The sequence below is a fragment of the Equus asinus genome, chromosome 4, assembly GCF_041296235.1.
Source record: "Equus asinus isolate D_3611 breed Donkey chromosome 4, EquAss-T2T_v2, whole genome shotgun sequence".
Lineage (NCBI taxonomy): Eukaryota > Metazoa > Chordata > Mammalia > Perissodactyla > Equidae > Equus > Equus asinus.
Window position 1 is genome coordinate 23,468,432 of NC_091793.1, and position 11,269 is coordinate 23,479,700.

The following is an 11,269-nucleotide window of genomic DNA, read 5'->3' on the forward strand; positions in this document are numbered from 1 at the left end:
GGCTTGGGTGGTCGGTGGGAATCTCCCCTGTGACACTTTGTTTCACCACCTTTGCTCTGATTCCATGATAAAGATGATTTGCTGTCCAGCTGCTGTGTGCCATGACTTCTATAGCATGCCTTTAAGTAGAGATTAGGTTCCCTGTTTTACAGAGGAAGAAAACAGCTCCAGAGAGGTTAAAGAAAATCTTGACTGAAGCCACAAGCGAGCGGGGAGCTGGGACCGAGTTCTGCTTGATTTCCAAGGTTTCGCTGGGTCTACTCTGCTGGTTTCTTCTGAGGTGACTACCTGTGTCAAAATCCCCAGGGGGAGCTAATTAAGAATGCAGGCTCCTGGACAACCTCATATTCAGCTTGGACTCTCTAGGGTGTGGCCCAGGAAGTCCCAATCCAAAGGTAGCCTTACCCTGTGCTCAGCGTCGTCGTTGTGTGCCGCCTCCCCCGTTCCCTGAGCCCCCTGCACCTGCCTGCTTTGGTTTCTCAAGGATCTTAGATCCGAGATGGGCAGGTCTAAGGTGACAGGGACTCACCCCCAAGGTCTGCCTGCGCCATGGGGCCTATCTCTGTGGCGTACTGGGACCCTACACCTCCCTTTGTCCCACCTCTTCCTAACATCAGCTTCACCCAGCTCTGGTCCTCAGGTATACCAGGCGCGGTCACACTTTCAGGTGACTGAATTGTGTGCCAACCCGGGTAGGGGGAGGAAGAAGGAGCTGGAGAGTGGGGAGTCTGAGCGGCCCCCCTTCCTCCAGGTAGGAAGAGCTGGTTTGCAGGGGGTGTGGCCACAGATACTATGACTCTTACCCCATTGGCTGAAGGAAACCAGAGCCTCCAGGTTTCACCAATAGAAAGGCAATATGCAAATATAGCCCCTCGTTAATTGGCTGATAGACAGATGCGTACCATTCATTCATGGGCTCGGTGCTTGGAGCTTTATCGCTGCTTGGAGGTAGAGGTTACGCATGAAAGCAATTATTGAGCTCCCACCTTGTGCTGAGTCCTGTGTCCGGGGATATAGGGGTGAGGAAGAGAGGCAAGGCACCGCCCTCGTGGAACTTGCATTCTAGTAGGCTAATAAACACGCAAATGAACAATATACTTTCAAATCGGGGTAGTGCAGCGAAGACAATGCACCAGGGAGCTGTGAGGCGGCACCGTGACCAGCCCTGTGTGGGAATGTCCTAAGTGCTGCCGAGGAGGCGGGACCAGTTATCCTGGTGGTGGAGTGACGGGTGAGAGACAGGAACTGGGGCCTTTGGTTCTATCCGCTTCTCTTTCCTTTCTTCCAAAGCTCACATCTTCAGGGCACCTGTCTTCCTCCCCCTCCCCCAGAACTCTGCACACTGGCGCTTTATCTGTCCCTGCCTCCCCTCGGGACAAGGACTCCAAGTGCAGCAGGAAAGGCCTGGAGAGGCTCCAAGAACGAACTTCCTTGTCTTTCTGCCAGAGCCGCAGCTGCTGGGAGCAGGGGGATAGGCTGCGTTTCCCACAGAGTCAGAGAATTCCGGAGCTGGAAGAAATCTTGGAGAGCATTTATCTAGTCCAGAGCTTTTCAATCTTTTTGTTTGTTTGTTTTTAAAGATTGGCACCTGAGCTAACATCTGCTGCCAATCTTTTTTTTTCCCTTTGTCTTCTCCCCAAAGCCCCCCAGTACACAGCTGGATATCCTGTAGGTGTGAGTGCCTCTGGCGGTGCTGTGTGGGACACCTCCCCAGCATGGCCTGATGAGCGGTGCCATGTCCGCGCCCAGGAACCGAACCGGCGAAACCCATGGCCGCCGAAGAGGGGCGCGCCAACTTAAACACTCTGCCACAGGGCCGGCCCCATCAATCCTTTTTTGACAGATATCCAACGTGAGAAACGCACTTTACATTAGGACCAGGTGAACTCAAGTTTATGGAGACTGAAGTTTGTAAAAATTTGGAGACTTCTTAAAAAAAATAAGAATATATAATGACGCATGCAAAATTAAGTATTTATTTAGAGTGAGAAAATAAATTCCTACAAATTACAAACTTAAAAAAAAGCTGACAAACACCATAATGATACAATCAGAACAATAAGAAAATTTTATTTAACTACCTGACGTGCCACTATAATATATTTTTTCTACAATGCTAAGCTTCATGCTCTTCATAGGAGTGATTTTATTATATTTTCTATAAGGGGAAAGAAAAGTCAGACTTCTATCACGTTTGATCAGAAAATGTTTTTTATTATTTTAGGGAGGTTTTTCTCAGCTTCATAATCTGTTATTGGTAATGTCATGTAAATCTTAGGTTTTTAATATTGTCAAGTTTGAGAAGGCCAAATTTTTAATGTTGTTTCGTCAGGAGCTGCAGATTTTGTCAGATCAAAATGTGTTATGTGCTGAGACACAACCTCATGGGTCATGATATATAAAACATTCGATGTCACACACAGATGTGCCTGCCGTTTACAATCTGCTGCAGGTTTGTGTCCTACAGCAGAGGTGTTCTGGCCAATTCTATTGCACGTGATTCCCAAGAAAAAACAAAATAGGGGCCGGCCCCGTGGCTGAGTGGTTAAGTTCGTGCGCTCTGTTGTGGCGGCCCAGGGTTTCACCGGTTTGAATCCCGGGTGCGGACATGGCGCCACTCATCAAGCCATGCTGAGGTGGCGTCCCACATGCCACAACTAGAAGGACCCACAATTAAGAATATACAACTGTGTACTGGGGGGCTTTGGGGAGAAAAAGGAAAAAATAAAATCTTAAAAGAAAAAAGAAAATAGTATGTGGTGCATTTGTAATTGCGTATGCTGCGTCATTGATTGTCTTCCCAATGGTGGGGACTTCCGTCGTAACTAGGTGTTACTGGGAACTGAATCCTCCACTTGTTACTTTATGTGCCTGAGAATTGGAAGAATTTTCTACAGACTAGCTCCTGGCTCCACATGATGCACACTTTGGTTCTCCACTGCCAAAATTCTTCTGGTGTTGGGTGCCTAGGACATTTGTCATGATGACATAGGGATGTGACCTCTGTCCCTGCACCTTTCTGTCAGGACACCAGGTGAATCAGCAGAGCGGGTATGGGTGACAGGAGTACTTCCGGAAACCATTCCCTACACTGGGATGGCTGGCAGTCACCTAGCTGTTCCTAGAAGTGACCCTGGACCTTCTAACTATAACCCACTAAACCCAAACTAAATGTGTGTCCCACTCGACTTTCCGTTAGCTGGATCTCAGCTTAGTGGGACATTACAAAGAGAAAAGTGTTTTTCTGACATGGAACAATCTCCAAGATATACTGAGAAGAGAATAAAAGCAAGGTCTGGGACAGTGTGTATGGCGGCTTTCACCTGCATGGTCGTAGAATCTCTGGAAGGAGGCAGGAGGAGGGTGTTCACCACCGGGAGCCCTGAGGACCGGGCTGAGGGGCAGCCTGGCTTTCCCCTGGAAAACCCTTTTGACCTTAGTGAAGTGTTTTTTTAATCATATGAATGTCTTAGTTTTTCATTTTTTTAGGCAGATGCTTAGCAATTGACAAACTATTTTTCTTCCTAATTTAGGTGGTTCTCTCAGTGGCCAGCAGGAGGAGGCAAATGATTTCTTTCTCCCAGAGAGAGGTTACCCCCACCGCAACCTCCTGAAAACAGGAGGCCATGCCCTGTGCCTGGAACCGGAACTCCAGACAGGGGTTGAAAGGAAAAGAAATGAAATAAGTTGCCATTATGAATTCCAGGAAAGCTCTAACTTTTTCTTTCTTTTTTTTTTTAAAGATTGGTGCCTGAGCTAACAACTGTTGCCAATCTTTTTTTTTGCTTTTTCTCCCCATCCCCACCCCCACTGTATATAGTTGTATATTTTAGTTGTAGGTCCCTCTATTTGTATCATGTGGGATACCGCCTCAGCATGGCTTGACGAGCGGTGCCATATCCGCGCTCAGGATCCAAACTGGCGAAACCCTGGGCTGCCCAAGCCAAGTGCACAAACTTAACCACTCAGCCAGGGGGCAGGCCCCCAGCTCTAACTTTTTAAATAGCTTTATTGAGATATAATTCACATACCATACGATTCACGCATTTAAAGGGCACAATTCAACGTTTTCTGGTATATTACATTGTTAACTTTTAAAAATTGTAGCAAAAGATATATAACATGAAGTTTTCCATTTTAACCGTTAAGTGCACAATTCAGTGGCATTAATTACAGTCACAATGTTGTGCAACCATTACCGTCTATTTCCAAAACTTTTTCATCACCCCAAACAGAAACTCAGTACTCATAAGACAATAACTCCTCATTCCCCCTCCCCCCCGCCCCTGGGAACTTCTAATTTACTGTCTGTCTTTATGAATTTCTCTTGTAGATATTTCTTAAAAGTGGAATCATACAGTATTGGGCTTTTTGCATATTCTTTCTTTCACCGAGCATAATGTTTTCAAGATTCATCCACGTTGTCGCATGGATCAGCACTTCATTCCTTTTTAAGGCTGAATACTATTCCATTGTGTATCTATACCACATTTTGTTTATGTGTTCGTCTGTTAATGGGTTTTTCTATCTCCTGTCTGTTGTGAATGACACTTCTATGAACACTGGTGTGCAAGTATCTGTTCGAGCCCCTGTTTTCACTTCCTTTCAATTCCACCTAGGAGTGAAAGTGCTGCCTCATATGGTGATTCCACATTTGGCTTTTTGAGGAACTGTCAAACTGTTTTCCATGATGGCTGCACTATTTGACATTCTCACCAGCAACGTCTGAGGGTGGAAACCTTGATTCTTAAAACCAAACAGGTGTCAGCTGCTTGCCAGGAAATGGGCAGACTCTGGTGAACTGATGGTGAGATCTCTTATTCTCTGCCAATCAACGCCTGTGGGCTGGGCGGAGGACATCGGGTGTGAAGCACAGGGAGGGAGGGGCCGGGGACCTCTAGAACTCTGCAGGGGAGAAGGGCGTGTAAGTCTGCGAGCAGGCCAGTGGAACTTCTGGGTGGGTGGTGAAGGCAGGAGGAGGTGACAGAGGGAGGAACCAGGACTCAGAGATCCCCAGACACTGAGCTGGAAGGTCACCACTGCCAGCCCCTCCTGCTGAGCTGGGGAGAGCGAGGGCTGGAGCTGTCTTGTGTCCAGCGGAGAGAATGACTATCTCCTGGGTGCCAGCTCTGCACAGCTCCCTGAGAACCTTACAGTAAGTCTAATGATGTAGGTGAGGGGCCTCTCAATGGCCCACACGTGGGAAACATTCAGCAAATGCCAGCCATTAGATATTAACCACAAAATAATAATAGTTGAGCACCTGCTATGTGCCAGATTCTGTAGACTGAGCCCATTACATATGTTCTCTCATTTAACCCTATGGCAATCCCGTGAAGTAGAGATCTTTAAAATTACTTTCCAGGTGAAGAAACAGAGGCCACCTGGCCTGCCCAAGGTCACACAGCCAGTAGAAGGCAGAGTCAGGGCTTGAGGCTGATGTCATTCCACTGAGGCCCCAGCGCAGGTGGCAGGTCTGGACATGGAGCCACCATTCCCTCTGGTCTCCTCCAGCACCGTGCTGGCAGCCTATGGTCTCCCCAGGGCCCTCTGGGAGTTGGGGGGGGGGCGTCCATTACTGCTCTGCGTAGTGGGTCTCTGATGTTGTGAACTCGACCTGCAGGGGTATTATGGGATTGCCTAACCTAAAAAGGGAGGGCTGGCCTCTGATGACCTCGTGGGCCCCTGGAATCCTGCCTCATCTACTCTCTGATTCTGGAGTGTGAGTCCTGGAGGCTGGTAGATGGTGGTGGGCACAGCTGGGAGCTAGTGGGGGTGCTGTCAGCCCAGACTGGGACCAAGACCCAGCGTCTCTGTCTCCCGTCCTCTCCCATCCCCCTGCTGAGCAGCGCACGGTGCCCAGATGCCAAGGGTCTCAACGAATGCCGACTAATGGATGAGCATAATGCCAAGCACAGCCCTGCGGACAGATGGACGGACTTGGGCTCCCTGCCTTCAACCCGTGGGAATCCCTGGAAGCCTGATGTCGGGGGAGAGGGTTTCACCTCACTTTCTCCTGATTGTCCAGAATGCTCTTTCCGGAGCCCTGTGTTCAGCCCCTGGAGGTCATTGGGGTGTAGGAGGCAGCTGATCCCACCCTGCTTCTGCTACTACAGGACCTGGCAAGTCACTCCACCTCTCTGAGCTTCAGTGTCCTCATCTGTTCAATGGGTATAATAACACTTGGCGGATAGGTAAAGATCAAATGAAGCAGTATGCAAAGCACCTGGGATCCGACAAACACCAAATGGATGTCTGCTCTGTTTTTTTTTTTTTTTTCTGGTCATCATGCATTAAGAAGGAGGGTGTGTGTGATGTTGAATTTATTAACCAATGTAGCCCCAGGGCTTTGCACACAGTAGGTGGTCAATAAGAGCTTATTGAATACTGCTGTTGAATCAATTGACCGATTTGACCAGAGTGGCGAGAAGATGAGGAGAATTGAAACCATGTTTTTTCTCAGACCTTCAAGGAAGAACTCGGTCGTTGAAATGAGGGCTGCTCCTCCTGAAGAAGAGAAGGCTGTAGACATCATAAGGATGGCCGGGCAGCCTATCCTGTGTGGCCCGGGGCAGAGCTGGGGCCAATTAGGAACAGGGAGGACATTATCCCCAGGGACAGATGTTAACTCAGTGAGAGGGAGGTCTTTCCAATGGCATGGGGGGTTCAAGGTGGTCCAGAGGCCTTGGGAGGAGGTGAGCTCCCCATGGCTGGGGACCTCCTCTGGTCCTTTACCACAGCAGGACAGATAAATGCTGCCCCCTCCTGCAGACACAAAGGTTGCCTGTCTGCCCTGAGGCAGATACCATGCTGCCCTTGGGTCTGCCAGGAGCTGGGAGTCGGGTGGGGCTGCTGGGTTGGGGTTGCAATTCAGATGTTGTTTCTGCTCCCCACAGATACCGCTATTTGGACAACTGTGATCAGGCCATCTATGTGTACCAGATTCATTGTCCACAGGAAGATTGGGTGGCCCAGGCCAGAGCTCAGGGCTGGCGTCTCCCTTCCCCCAGGAAGAGTGCTCCAGGACCACCCAAGTAACAGAAACAGCCTGCTTTACTTGTTTAATTTCTAGAGAGATGTTCTCTATGGAAAATGTTCCTCCTGCTGCATATAAGAAGCAGAACACAGAACATTATGGTCTCTTCTGTAAATCCACCTAGTGCCAAGTGTGTGTAGGTAGGTGTGACCCTGAGAAGGAGCCTCCCTGGTCCAAAGGGTCTGGATAATATGCTGAAGGGTATGTGGGGGGAATTGATGGCACTACGCATCACTAGATTGGAGCCCCCCAAAATACCCACCCTTCTGGGTTCTATGATGAGTGCTTCCTGCTGCTGATCCACCATCCAACCACCCATCCATTCATCCACCTTCTCACCCACCCACCCACCCACCCAACCACCTATTCACCTTTTCATCCTCCCATCCATCCACCCATCCATCCATCCATCTGTCCATCCATCCATCTATCCATCCACCCATCCATCCATCTATCCATCCACCCATCCATCCATCCACCCATCCACTTCCTAGCTCACTCACCTAACCATCCAGTCACCTCTTCATCCTCCCATGCATCCATCCATGCATCCATTCATGCATCCATCCCTCTACCTGCCTTTGAGTTAAGACTGACATGAGAAGGTCCAGCCAAGAGCTGGGGGAGAGTTCTAGGTGGAGGGAACAGCAAGGACAAAGGCTTAAGGCTGGAATGAGCTTGGTGAATTCAAGGGGCAGCGAGGTTACCTTGGCCAGGGAGCATGTGGGGTGAGATGAGGATGCAAAGTGGCCAGGGCCAGGTCAGGTGGGCCTCATCAGCCGAGAGGGGAGTGTGTATTCTGTTCTAAGTGCGAGAAGCCCCTGGAGGGTTTAGAGCGGGAGAGTGGGGTGTTGTCATTTACATTTTACAAAGACCCGATGGGTGGTGAAAGGATTGTGGGGCAGGAGGGGAGAAGCGGAGACAGCTGAGCGGTCCATCCCCTCCTCCTACTTCAGATTCCTTCCTCCCTCAAGGCCCCTCCCCAATTCCAGGTGAGATGAAGATGACCCAAGAGCTCCAGGGAACCTGGGGGGTCCTGGGGGGACGCCAGCTCGGAGTGTAGGCGTGCTGCCAGGTGTTCAGGGTGAGGCCACAGAACCTGGCGATCAGGTTAAACGAGGAAGATCCCTGGGCTGGATGAGGCCAGGGCTCTGTGGAAGTCCCTTGCAGGGCAGATGGTTGGCTGGTCAGAGCTGCAGAAGCAGGGCTGGACATGTGCTCAGGCGGCCCAAATGTCCAAACAGGCCTAGTAATAATATTTGATAACAGCAAATATTCATTTGGTACTGAACATGGGTTGGCACTGTGCTTTGCACTTCACATATATTCTCCCTTGAGATTCACATCTACCCTTCAGGGCGTGATGGTTACAGTTTCCATTTTACGGATGGACAAACTGAAGCCCAGAGAAGTTATGCGACTTGCCCAAGGTCACACAGCCATGGAAAGGCCTCTGTATGCCTTAGGTTATCACACCTGAAGAAAGACGCTGGGAAAAGGAGGATTTTTGATCTCCTTGGAGATTGGAAAGCATAGGTCGTGAGCCCCAGCTCAGTCCAGGAGAGACAGGGCCCCTAACCTGCTGGTGGGAGCATCCAGCCCCCTTGAGGTGGTACATCTGTCTCTCACCAGCATCTTTCTTCTCCCCCTCCGTGCTCCGGTCCCAGGCTCCCCGGGGTCTGGGAGGATGGACATTGGCTTCCTAAGGAGACCTGTCCTCCAGGGACAGAGGGAGGAACGTGCTTGCCAGCCAGAGTCCAGGCTGTTGGAGGCCCATGGTGAATTCACCCTGAGCTTCTGCTCTCTCCACCGTCCTTCTGGACTCTTGGCTTCATCATCTCAGGTGGAAGCTTGAACCACTTAGGAATTCTCCCTCAGAGAAAGGAAGGAAGACCTTTACTCATTTAATTTCTGGCATCTACTGTGCACCCCACATGCTACATATGTTTATTTTTTAATTAAAGAAATATTTTAAATTCTTATAATCACCTTGTGAAGAAGGTATTATTAGCTCCCTTTCACAAATGAAGAAACTGAGGCTCGAAGTGACTTGCCATGGCCACTCAGCTTGTAGGTGACAGAGCCAGGCTGTGACATTTACCCATTTGATGCCAAAAGCTCGATGCTCGGCCCCTCCGCACCCCCCCCCCCCACCGTCCCCCGAAGGGAGCGGTCACAGAGGGAGGAAGGGGCAAACATCACTGATGTGTCCATCTGTTGGTTCTTTGGAGGAGAATGACAGGAGAGGAGACAGGCAGGGACCTCACAGACCTCAGGACTGAAGACCCCCAAGAGCAGGAGGCCAGGGGGTGCCGGTCACCGAGGGCCGCGGGCTGATTCTCCATTAGACACGGCAGGGACCATGCCTCGGGCCCAGGGCACCTCAGGGGCCCACCGAAATGTTTTAATCTCTTGTAAAATCAGAATAAAATAAGCTTTTAGGTAGAAGAAGATGTCTGATATATTTATGCAATGCAGTCATAAAATATAATTCTATATATGTATGTTTATGTATATGTATATAAAATATATATAAAATATTTAATTAAAAAACTTTTTTTAAGATTGGCCCTGAGCTAACCTCTGTTGCCAATCTCCCTCTTTGTTTTCCTCCCCAAAGCCCCAGTGCATAGCTGTATATCCCAGCTGTAAGTCTTTCTAGTTCTTCTGTGTGGGATGCCGCCACAGCATGGCTTGATGAGCGGTGTGTCGGTTCGCACCCAGGATCTGAACCGGTGAACCCCGGGCTGCCAAAGCAGAGCACGTGAACTTAAGCACTATGCCACCGGGCTGGCCCCTATAATATTTTTTTTCCGTTTCTTTCCTTTTTTTTTTTTTTAAAGATTGTCACCTAAGCTAACAACTGCCGCCAATCTTCTTCTTCTTTTTTTTTTGCTTTTTCTCCCCAAAGCCCCCCAGTACATAGTTGTATATTTTAGCTGTGGGTCCTTATAGTTGTGGCCTGTGGGATGCCACCTCAGCATGGCCTGATGAGCGGTGCCTTGTCTGCACCCAGGATCCAAACTGGAGAAACCCTGGGCCGCCAAAGCGGAGGGCGCAAACTTAACCACTCCGCCACGGGGCCGGCCCCTATAATATTCTTTTAATGTAGGAAGGGGCCCATGAAGGCAGAAGTACCTCAGGCTCACAGAAATCATAAAGGGGCGCTGGGAGGTTGCAAGGAGAACATTCCCACAGGCCTGGGGGTCAGGCACAGCCGCCAGGTGGGGGTGAGTTACCTCCCTCACAGCCCACACAGGCAGGGCACTGGGCTCCTGATACTAACGATAAATATTATCTGTTAACTATTAATGAAGTGCCAGGGTTTATCTACTTTAATCCTCACAAGACTTATTGTTCTCATTTTACAGAGGAGGAAACTGAACTCAGAGGAGTTAAGTAACTAGCCCTGAGGTCACACAGCTAGGAAGAGGAAGAATCAAGATTACAGTCCTGTACCATCCTCTAAATGACATTCGAGGACCCCCTCCTGCTCCAGGAGACTGGGACTTTCTGAAGCCTTCCATTGGGGTGTAATTAGTTGTTTTCTAGTTGTTTCCTGTGCTGGAGGTTGTCTTCTCACCTAGACTTGGTCTCTTTAAGGCCTGGCTGTATTTTATCCTTTTCTTCTATGGAGACCCTCAATCCTACACATTTGAATAAAGTCATACGTGCTTGTGTTACATGAGAGAGACTCTGTGTGATGGCTGCATAATAATTCATTTGTATTTTCATAGCATCGACTTGGCCAATCCTATATTATTGATGTTTCACTTTCCAACTCTACCCCAATGATGATGATGATGATGATTTTTGCTATTCAGTAAGTCAGTCAAATATTTATTAAGCACTTACTAAGTGCTGAGAACAACTTTCTGATTATCTGGCTTGATTCAAAGGTAACATTTGGAATATTGGGCAGAACATCTCAAAACCTATGAGAAGTGGCCAAAGTCATAGTCAGGGGAAAATTCATAGCCTTAAATGCATTTATTAGTGAACAGAAAAGATGAAAAATTAATGAACTAAACATTCAACTCAACAAGCTAGGAAAAGAGCAACAAAATAAAAGAAAAAGTTAATAAGCATAAAGGCAGAAAATAATGATGGAAACAAAACCAAGAGCTGGTTCTTTAGAACAATTAATATGGCAGAATGTCTAGGGACATTTTCAGACTGCAGATTCTTTATTCAGCAGGCCTGCACGAATATTATTTTTCCCATCAAGTTTTT

The 11,269-nt window shown here is 48.7% G+C and overlaps 1 long non-coding RNA gene across 2 annotated transcripts; it reads left to right on the forward strand.

The window, feature by feature from the left end:
• The first annotated feature begins 4,383 nt into the window (after positions 1 to 4,383).
• LOC106837650 (uncharacterized) lies at positions 4,384 to 10,722 on the forward strand. 2 transcript variants are annotated; one of them, XR_006533984.2, is made up of 3 exons: positions 4,384 to 4,807; positions 6,897 to 7,176; positions 10,408 to 10,712. It is a non-coding gene; the product is annotated as an uncharacterized lncRNA (long non-coding RNA). The 2 variants fall into 2 exon arrangements; XR_011502599.1 differs by lacking the exon at positions 4,384 to 4,807 and adding an exon at positions 4,845 to 5,155 and having other exon boundaries at positions 10,408 to 10,722.
• Positions 10,723 to 11,269: the final 547 nt, after the last annotated feature.